The 11,529-nt window shown below is 38.8% G+C and overlaps 1 pseudogene; it reads left to right on the top strand.

Annotated features, from left to right (window-relative positions):
* Window positions 1-653: 653 nt before the first annotated feature.
* LOC122708530 lies at window positions 654-1,612 on the top strand (annotated as a pseudogene).
* The last annotated feature ends 9,917 nt before the right edge of the window (window positions 1,613-11,529 follow it).

The raw sequence follows: 11,529 nt of genomic DNA, 5'->3' as shown, positions 1-11,529 counted from the left end.
AGGCATTGGCACTCCACTCCAGTATTTTTGCCTGGAAAATTCCATGGACGGAGGAGCCTGGTAGGCTGCAGTCCATGGGGTCACATAGAGTCGGACACGACTGAAGCGACTTAGCAGCAGCAACAGCAGTAAAAGGCATATTCGAAGGGAATATTATTATACTACTATTGTCTTTATTTAAATATAAATTGGTAATACTGTAAAATATTTTATAACTTGCAGATGTGAATAATGATGCCTATTCATCATGCCATATTTAAGAATACACTAGTGATTTCAATATTAAAATTAGACCTTGAGGAACACATAAGAATCATTGATATCACATGACAAGTGAATTACTTGCTTTATTTTATTTAATTCTCACCAGTACGTGAACTATAGATCCTGTCTTCTTTTTACACAGAGTAAAAATGAAGTTCACAAATGTTAAGCACTAATAACTTTCCAAAAGAATCACTCTCTCAAGGGATTAGAACTCAGTTTTGAACTAGTATTGAAGTCATGTCTTTTTGATCCAATAACCAGTGAACAGGACTACTTTGCTCTCCATGTAGCTGCCTTCTTGGGTAGTTAAGAAGATTGATCTTGTGCTCCTCTAAAACCTTTGTTCTTGCTGTGATGTCTCTATTGTAGGCTAACATCCACAGATGATGCTGCTGTGGAAAGAGATGCTGATGGAAATGAGAAATGGGACAGCTGTCCAAGAGTTCACCTTGGAGGGCTTTCCTGGTGCCCAGCACCTGGGCAAAATCCTCTTCTTGGTGCACTTGCTGGCATACCTGGCACCCATTGCAGGCAATACACTCATAGTCACCATCACCTGTGCTGACTCCAGGCTACAGACGACTGTGTACTTTTTCCTCAGCATGTTCTCCTTCTTTGAGTGTTGCTTCACAAGTACAGTTATTCCTGAATTGTTGGTCATCCTTCTTTCAGGCAAACAAACAATTTCCTTTGCTTCCTGTCTCACACAAGCCTTTGTGTTAGTATTTCTGGGAGCAGCAGGCTTCCTCCTCATAGCAGTGTTGTCTCTGGACCAGTACTTGGCCATTTACAAGCTTCTGTATTACACAAACATCATGACCCTGAGCACATGCTGCCTCCTGGTGACAACCTGCTGTGCTTTGGGGTTCACTGTTATGTCTGGTCTGGTGGTGAAGGTGTCCCAGTTATCTTTCTGCGGCCCCCAAGTCATCCCTTACTTCTTCTGTGACCTTGGCCCCCTGATCCATCTCTCCTCCTCTGACACCAAACTTGAAATGTATGCCTTTATCCTTGCTTTGTGGGTCCTTTTGACATCTCTCATCATAACCATCATTGCGTAAGCAACATAGCAGCCATAATCATGCATCTCCCATCAGCCAAGGAGCAACAGAAAGCTTTTTCCACCTACTCCTCTCACCTCATTGTCCTCTCCCTGATGTACGGCAGCAGCATCTTTATATATGTGAAACCAAAGCAAGTGAACAGGCTGGATTCCAACAAGGAGGCTGCCCTTGTGAACACGGTGGTGACCCCGCTGCTGAACCCTGTCATCTATACTCTATAGAACAAGGAGGTCCGCCAGGCTCTGAGAAAAATGATGTTCAGGATGAAAATATCAAGCTAAAAAAATATCATATGGTCTTGGAGTGGAAGGCTTCAGAAAACCATTTGTCTTCATTCCAGACACTGTAGCAGTCCCCAGAGCTGTAGTGGGAAGTCTGTGGCAGACCTCACCCGATCTCTGTTAACTCATCCCCACCAGTGAAGATCTTTTCTCAGGCCACTTTTCACCTTAGTGTGCATGAATATTTTCTCCCTAAATATGCCACATACTGATGACATTTGACTTTGACTGCAAAATCCCTTAAAACATTTTCATTCTTCCCTCTGATATAAACCATGTTTTGAAATTTCTGAAACTTAGTAACTTATACTCTTTATTTTACTACCATCTGGCCCAAATGGCAACCCACTCCAGTATTCCTGCCTGAAGAAAGCCACGGATGGAGTGGCCTGAGTCCATAGTGTCGCAGAGTTGGACACGACTGAAATGACTTAGCATGCATGCACCATCTGGCCATAAACATCATTCAACTGAATTAACAATTATTTGGGGCTTCTCAGGTGGCTCCGCATGGGTAAGGAATCTGCCTGCAATGCAGGAGACGTAGGAGACATGGGTTTGATCCTCAGGTCGGGAAGATTGCCTAGAGAAGGGCATGGCAACTCATTCCAAGCATCCATATAATTAAAACAATAAAGAAAATGGTAGCTATAGTACCAGTGCCCAGGTCTACGTGCCCTTCATGCCTACCTTGAGGAAATAATGGTTATAGTACCCTTCATATTGGGATATAGATGGCTTGCGCCTGATGTGCTCTTAATTGCTGTTTTTAGATAGCTTAGCTACACATGTATGAATCACTTTCATGCTGAAAGAAATAGAATTGTGTTAGCTCTCAGACCATCCTCTAAGAAAGGGGATTAACCACAGTATTCCACAGCTGATCAGTGCTTCTATTTTCTAAATAATTTATTCCAACTCCAGTTGCACAATGTATACTTATGATTGGTTCTTATCCTAAAATTGTTACTACAGAATGGGTGTGCTCATCATTGAAAAGGAGCACTTAATCCACATTCGTCTGATTGCTTCCAAAGTCGCAAGGCAATGAAATCTAAGTTATTTGCTTATCAACCTACTTCATGTTACTAATGAGAATAATTTAAACAATTTTTTCTGGTAGACTTGTGTTGTCGACTACAAGGTTATCTTCTGAATGATAACTTCTTTTAAAACCAACATTTCTATTATCTCAATTCTCATCCTTTGTGTGGTTTTAGCTCTTATTTCCAGGATAGAAATGTGTCTGTTTCATTTCCAGAGGAAATACCTCTAGAAGATTAATACCATTTTTCTTCTCTCTTGTTTGCTTTTTAACCCAAACTCTGAGATTGAATAATCACAAATGAATTTTATGAATTACATCCTATACCATGATTGAATCATACTTGGCCTTGAAGGTCATATTACAAAGTTCAGATTTCATCTTACTGACAATGAAGAAGTATCAAATGCATTCTAAATATATCACAGGTATGTTCTGATTAGCTGTGTATTATAATTCATAGCTGTGGATGTTGTATGAAAAAGATATTGGAAAAACCAAGATCAAAGGAGGAAAGTGGATACAAAGACTGTTGCAGAAATCAAGAGAAAGAGAATGATGGCTTAGGGAACTAGCAGTAGAAATGGAATACAAAGGGACCTCTGGTAGATTCTGAAACAATTTTCACTGGAAGCCCTGAGTTCTAAGCCTGATGCTGCCTTTCTCTAACTGGTCAACTTCCTAAAATACTTAAGTCATGTTATCCATAGAACATGGAGATTGAGCCAGATAATCTCAAGTCCACTTGAAAATGACTCAAGATGTCATAGGAGCATGGAAATAATGTTCCACCCTGAGGGATAAACTACTGAAAAGTGTATTGAAGTCATTGATGTTTAGTATTTTATTAATAAGTCGAGGAATCAAGAAATGACAGGAAGACTACTTAGGTTTAATCAAGATTTGATTATAATTTTTTATACTTAAACTATTCAGATGATGTTACTTAAGATAGACTATGATTGAATGGTGAACTTGGTAAATAGAAAAATAAACCCCAGAAAGCCAAAATTTAATTTATGAATCTAGCCTGGTCATTGCCAGCTACAGGTGGTACCCAATGAGGACAAACTCTAACGTGAAGATTAATGCACTAGATTCTGGTGCTGTAAAACATTTTATTGAGACTAGTGCCCTAACCTAATTCTGCATCAAAGATGTTTCCATTCATTTAAAATAATATTTCCATTCATTTAAAACATTTAAAATAATTTTATTGAAGTATGACTGACAGAAAAGCTATATATATTTAATGCATGTTATTTGATGTGTTTGGAGAGACATAGACATCTGTGAAATCATCACTAACAGATCACCTCCAAAGGCTTCTTCTAGCCATCTTTGTTCATAGACAATACTGTATTATATATCATAGGCCCTATGTTGCACATATCTCCAGAAATTATTTATTTCATATAACTCAAATCTTTGTACCCTTTGATCAATACCTCCCTATTTCTCCCTCATTCAAGCCCTGACCATCACCATTCTATTCTCAGCTTCTATGGATTTGGTTAAACTCCACACATATGTGAAATCATACAGTGTTGCTCCTTCTTGTGTCTGGCTTATCTTACTTGGAATAATGTCCCCAGGTACATCCATGTTGTCACAAATGGCAGGATTGTCATCTTTTTACTTGAAGGCTGAATAAAATTTACTCAAGTGCTCATGCTTGTGTGTGCTCAGTCATGTCTGACTCTTCGCAACCCCATGGACTGTACCCCGCCAGGCTCCTCTGCCCATGGAATTTTCCAGGCAAGAATACTGGATTGGGTTGCCATTTCCTCCTACAGGGGATCTTCCAGACCCATGGATCAAACCCGCATCTCTTACATTGGCAGACTTTAGTTAGCACTGTGCCACCTAGGAAGAGTGTTCCCTCTTTTTCCCTTGTTTCAGTTCAGTTCAGTATCTCAGCCATGTCTGATTCTTTGCAACCCCATAGACTACAAGCATGCCAGACTTCCCTTGTTTATCATTCAAAAAAAAAAAAAAAGCTCTTAGTTTTGCTTAACTTTCCCATTCTTTTTGTTTATTTCATTTATTTCAGCTTTGATCTTTGTTATTTCCTTCCTTCTATTGACTTTCAACTTAGTCTATTCATTTCTAGTTTCTTAAGCTGTAAAGTTAGGTTGATTATTTGATATCTTTCTCTTTTTTTTAAACATATTCATTCCCCATCATACATTTCCCTCTCAGAATTGCTTTCCCAACACGTCATAAGTTTTGGTATGTTGTGTTTTCATTTCCATTTGCTTCAAAATATTTTTTATTTCTCTTTTGACTTATCTTGACTATGACTGTTCAGGAATATGTTGGTTATTTTTCACATATTTGTAGATTTTCCTCATGTTCTTGATTTCTAGTTTCAAACAGTGGTGATCAGAAAAAATACTTGATATTATTTCAATCTTTAATTTTGCTAAGACCTGTTTTTTGATCTTATGGTATATCTGGAGAATGATCTGTGCACACTTAAGAGTAATATGTATTCTGCTGCTACTGGCTGTCTGGATGGAATGTTTTTAAAAGTCTGTTAGGTTCATTTGATCTAGCATATGGTTCAAGTCGTGTTTCCTGGTTGATTTTCAGTCTACATGAATTTGATGAAATCATCACGATGATGAGAGTGGGGTGTTGAAACCACTACTTGTATTCTCTATTTCTCCCTCAGTTCTGTTAGTATTTGCTTAATATGTTTAGGTGCTTTGATGTTTGGTACATATGAAGCATATATATACATGATTGCTATATATATAATTTACATTATATATATATACACACACAATTGTCATATCATCTTGATGGATTGACTCCTTTATCATTATAGAATAACCTTCTTTGTCTCTTGTTACCAACCCAGTGCCCCCAGTACCAACTAGTGACAGCAGTGGTATTGGCAGCTTCAAGGCCCCAGAGACCCCAGGGGCTCAAGTAGTATCAGTGAGGGTATGAGCAACACTGCTGGCACAGACAATGGGAGGCAGAAAGTGCAGATTCTCAAATATAGCCAGAGGCAGCACAGGTAAGAAAAATCAAAAACTTGTGCTATATTGCCACCTACTGAAAAACAAAAAAAAAAAGGTCTCTAATTACCAATCTGTTGACTTGTTAGAGTCAAAGTAAACACATCTTTGCCTAAATGAGAATTTATTACGTAATAAAATGAGTGTTTATTACGTGATGTGGACTAACTGAGGAACAACTCATTAAGCACCATGAAAACCACAGTAACACAGTATCACAAAAAGAAGATGAATATTCTTCAGAAACCAAACTTAAAGTCATGGAAGTTTGTGATGTAACTGATAGAGAATTCAAAATAGTGGTCATTAAAAAACTCAGTTAGCTGTAAGAAAAAAACTCAGAAAGGCAGTTCAATGAGCTCGGGAATAAAATTAATGAAAGAAGAAAATCTTTACCAAAGAGATGAAACTGAAAACAACCAAACAAAATTTCTGGAGCTGAAGGACTTGATGAATGAGATAAAGAGGTCATTAGGAAACTCTGGAAATAGAGCAGACCATATGGAAGAGAGAATTAGCAAACTCAAAAATAGAAATCTAGAAGATAGCGGAGGAGTATGTGGACATGGAGTACATCTCTCTCCTTGGATACATCAAGAATACACCTTCAGACACAAAAGTGCATGCAGAACACCAGCTGAGAGCGGACAGGAGTACCTGACCAGTGGAAAAGAATATATAGAACCACACAAAACTCATAAAAAAAAAAAAAAAAAAAAACTCAGTAGGATGAAGGAACTAGGGGGAAAAACAGGAGTGTTAGTAGGACTGGACCAGCCCTCGATGGGTGGGGGAACTGAAGCAGGGGTCTGATCCCCATATCAGGGCAATTGTCTGAGTCAGAGGAGAAACATTTAAGGCTGAGAGTGAAACAGCTGATCTGTGGCAGCCTAAATGGAATGAGAATCAGACAGTCCTTGCCACAACCATACACATTGCAGACAGGAACTCTGGTCCCCTGGAAGGCACAGCGACTGGGAGCTGGAGTTCAGGGATTGTGGAGCAATCCCAGGGTGAGGGCTGCTGTTGATTACAGACAGATGGACTGAGGGGATGTGAGGGAGGAGATCCTGGTGGGAAATGCCAGTGGAGGAAAGCCAGGCAGCCATGGAAGCAAAGCAATACTGCTGAGTCACGTGTAGGGGTGGAGCCATCACCACAGCCTCCCTCTCCCCACATGCTAGCATCAGCAGCTGAACAATAGAGAGGCTGGCCCATCAAATGCCTGAAACACTGAAATATAGAGTAGGACCACACCCAGGGTGCTCCTTTAAGTGACTGATGCTTCAAACTACAGAGTAGAACCCACCCTTTAAGTGCCTGACACGCTGATCTACATTGTAGGACCCCAGTCAGGGGGGCCACTCTATGTGCCTAATGTGCCAAACAACAGAGAAGGACCCCAGGCGAGGGAGCCCTCTAAGTGCCTGAATGGGTGGAGCAATAGAGAAAGACTGGTTAAAGAGGCATTCAGATCACCAGCTACAAGAGACTCAGAGAAAGACTCTGATAGGGCCATAACTCCTGAGGCAGAGGCAGTCCATGTCCTTGCACACTTGGCACTGCCAGGGTCCCCACAAGCCAGGCAGGTGTGCCACCTTTACACTCAACTCTCACTGGGGCAGAGTTGCCACAGGCAAAAAAAGTCGTGTGTCTATGCACACAGGGTCGCTTTGGTCGTGTCTGACTCTGCAACCCTGTAGGCTGTGGCCTGCCAGGCTTCTCTATCAGGGAGAGGGGTTCTCCAGGCAAGAATACTGGAGCGTATTGGCCAATACTGGTTGCCATACCCTTCTAGAGCACTATAGTTCCTGCTGCCCTAGCTGCCAACTCTCCTGAGTACCTGCTGCTGCCAGAACCCCTGAGACCCAAGAAGCCCTTCCACTTCCACATCTGCCCTCACAGGGGCAAACCAAGTCCTCCAGGGAAGCCTCTGGAGCAAATCCCAGTGGATAACCCACATGTAAAGGTGGTCTCAACCCTGAGTTGAAACCCAGACACAGTGTGGCTAAGGAAGAAGACCCAAAACCTTCCCACCAGCTGTACAAGCTGCAGATTAAATCCACACGATCAACTAGGAAGACTCCGTATCTGTGGGTTATATAAAAGATCATTGAGAGCTCCCACGAAAGAAAATGCACTCGTTCTGATAGCTGTGGACATTGGAGGTAAGAACACACAGGAAGGAGTAGAACCAGATTCGAATCTGAGCTGCCCCCACAGCATGTCCAGAGATCAACACCGAGGTGGAGGGCATCCTATGAGGTAAGGTGGGCTGTGACTCCCAGTGAGGGAAAGGACTCTGACAGCAGTTAACTCAAGAAAAACATTTATTATTCTTGTTTTTTGACTTGTTCTATGGATCCTTTGGGTGTTTTTTCTTCTTCTTCTTCTTCTTCTTCTTCTTTTTTCCTTCCCTCCCCCCTCCCCCACCACATTGTAGTTGTCAATTTTATTTGCACTATGAAATCCAGTTAAGCTTTTGAGTGTTTTTTTTTTTTTTCTCAGTCACATATTTTATTGCTATAAACCTCTGCCTCTACATTGGACTTTGCAGTTCTGTGGAGTTTTCCTTTTTTTCTCTCTCTCTTTCTCTTCTCTAATTTGAATTTTAATTTTTTAAACCTATTATTATTTTTTTCTACATTTATTCCTTTGTTTGCTTTTCCTACTGTTCTTTTCCCCTTGCAGTTAATATTTAACAAATCTAAATTGTCGTTATCTACCTCTATTTAACTTTGCATATCTATTCTTTCTTTCTTTCTTTCCTTTCTTTCTTTCTTTCTTTCCTTTCCTCTCAAAATATTTGTTAGTTTTGTTTTCATTGCTTTATTTCCCACTTGACACCTTGCTTTAGTTTTGTTTTCCAGTTTGTGCTTAACTGGAAAGTATAATTTTTTATTTCCTTTGTTAGCCAGGTCAATTTGCTGTACTTTATTTTTTGGACTGTTTTGATTTTGCTCATGGGTGTATATGTATATGTGTATATTCCATTATTTCAATTATTATTTGCCTGATTTTGTAACTGCTATTTGTCTGGGGTTCATCTTTGGTTTCTCATTTTTGGATATTTGTCTTAATCCCACTTAATGCCATAACAAACCACTTGTGAAATCTTTGTTCCTGACCAGAGATCAAGACCTGAGCCTTTGGAGTGGGAGCACTGACTCCAAGATCCTAGACTACCGGAGAACTAACCCTAGGGAGTATCAAATAGAACTCACTCAAAGGAAATGACTTGAATACAAGACCCAGAATCACCCAATGACCAGTAGCACCCTGTGCAGGATGCCTCGTCTAAACAACAAACAAAACAAAAATACAAACCCAGTCATGAGCAGACAGAATTGCCACCTCACTCAGCCTTGCCCATCAGAGGAAAAACAAACAAACAAAAACTCAGCACAAATCGGACCCTATACAAAGCTCAAACAAACCACTGCACCAACCTTAGGAGGGCAGAAACCGAAAGGAAGAAAGAATTCAACCTTCTTCGAGGAAAGAATTCCACTTTCCTTGTAGCCTGGGAAAAGGAGACCTCAAACAAATAAGTTTAAAAAAATAATGAAAAAGCAGAGAAATACTACACAAATGAAGGTACAAACTAGAAGCACAGAAGTCCAAATAAATGAAGAGGAAGTAGGCAAACTACCTGAAAAGAATTCAGAATAATGATAGTAAAGATGATCAAAAACCTTGAAAACAAAATGGAGAAAATACAAGAATCAATTAACAAAGACCTATAAGAATTAAAGAAAAAATATACAGAGACAAACAACACAATTACTGAAATTAAAAATACTCTAGAAGGAATCAATAGCAGAATATCTGAAGCAGAAGAATGAATCAGTGAGCTGGAAGATAAAATGGTGGAAATAACTTCTGAAGACCAGAATAAAGGAAAAAGAATGAAAAGAACTGAGGATAGTCTCAGAGACCTCTGGGAAATTATAGCGGTCCCAAAAGAAGAAGAGAAAAAGAAAGGGTATGAGAAAATTTTTGAAGACATTATAGTTGAAAATTTTCCCAACATGGAAAAGGAAATAGTCAATCAAGTTCAAGAGGCACAAAGAGTCCCATACAAGATAAACCCAAGGAGAAACATGCCAAGACACACACTAATCAAACTAACAAAGACTAAACAAAAGAAAGAATATTAAAAGAAGCAAGGGAAAATCAAGAAGTAACATACAAGGGGAAACCCCACATGCTTAACAGCTGATCTTTCAGCAGAAATTCTGCAGGCCAGAAGAGAATGGCAGGATATATTTAAAGTACTGAAAGGGAAAAATCTACAACCAAGATTACTGTATCCAGCAAGGATCTCATTCAAAATTGATGGAGAAATAAAAAGCTTTTCAGACAAGCTAAATTTAAGAGAATTCAGTACCACCAAACCAGCTTTACAACAAATGTGAAAAGGATTTATGTGGTCAAGAAATACAAGAGAAGAAAAAAGATCTACAAAATCAACCCCAAACAATTAAGAAAATGGCAATAGAGACATATATATCAATCATTACTTTAAATGTAAATGGATTTAATGCTCCAACCAAAAGACACAGACTGGCTGAATGGATACAAAAACAAGACCCATATACATACAAGAAACCCACTTCAATCATAAAGACACATAGAGACTGAAAGTGAGAGGATGGGAAAATATATTCCATGCAAATGGGAAGCATAAGAAAGCTGGAGTAGCAATCATCATATCAGACAAAATAGACCTTAAAATAAAGAATATTACAAGAGATAGGGAAGGACACTACATAATGGTCAAGGGATCAATCCAAGAGGAAGACATAACAATTGTAAATACCTATGCACCCAACATAGGAGAACTTCATTACATAAGACAAACACTAACAGACATAAAAGGAGAAACTGACAGCAACACAATAGTAGTAGGAGGCTTTGACACCCCACTCACACCAATGGACAGATAATCAAAACAGAAAATTAATAAGGAAACACAAGCCTTAATTGATACATTAGATGAGATGGATCTCATTGATATCTTTAGGACATTCCATCCAAACGCATAATACACCTTCTTCTCAAGTGCACATGGAACATTCTCCAGGATAGACCACATCTTGGGTCACAAATCAAACCTCAGTAAACTTAAGAAAATTGAAATTGTATCAAGCATCTTCTCTGACCACAACACTGTGAGACTAGATAACAATTAGATAACAACTAGGTAACAATTACAAGAAAAAAAAAAACTGTAAGAAACACAGACATGGAGATTAAACAATACGTTTCTAAATAACCGACAGGTTACTGAAGAAATCAAAAAATTTCTAGAAACAAATGACAATGAAAACACAACAACTCAAAACCTATGGGATGCAGCAAAAGCAATTCTAAGAGGGAAGTTTATAGCAATACAATTCTACCTCAAGAAACAAGACAAACATCAAATAGACAACCTAACTTTACATCTAAAACAACTGGAAAAAGAAGAGCAAAAAAAAACCCCCAAAATAAGAAGAAAAGAAATAAAAAAATCAGAGCAGAAATAAATGGAAAAAAAATGAAAGAATAGTAAAGATTAATAAAACTAAAAGCTGGTTCTTTGAGAAGATAAAATTGACAAACATTTAGCCAGACTCATCAAGAAAAAAAGAGAAAAATCAAATCAACAAAATTAGAAATGAAAAAGGAGACGTTAAAACAGACAATTCAGAAATACAAAGGATTGTAAGAGACTATTATGAACAACATTATGGCAATAAAATGGATAGCCGGGAAGAAATGCACAGATTCTTAGAAAAGTTCAATCTTCCACAACTGAACCTAGAAGAAATAGAAATTGTGAACAACCCAACTACAAG

The sequence above is a fragment of the Cervus elaphus genome, chromosome 15 (genome assembly GCF_910594005.1).
Source record: "Cervus elaphus chromosome 15, mCerEla1.1, whole genome shotgun sequence".
Lineage (NCBI taxonomy): Eukaryota > Metazoa > Chordata > Mammalia > Artiodactyla > Cervidae > Cervus > Cervus elaphus.
This window is presented reverse-complemented; position numbering and strand designations above follow the sequence as displayed.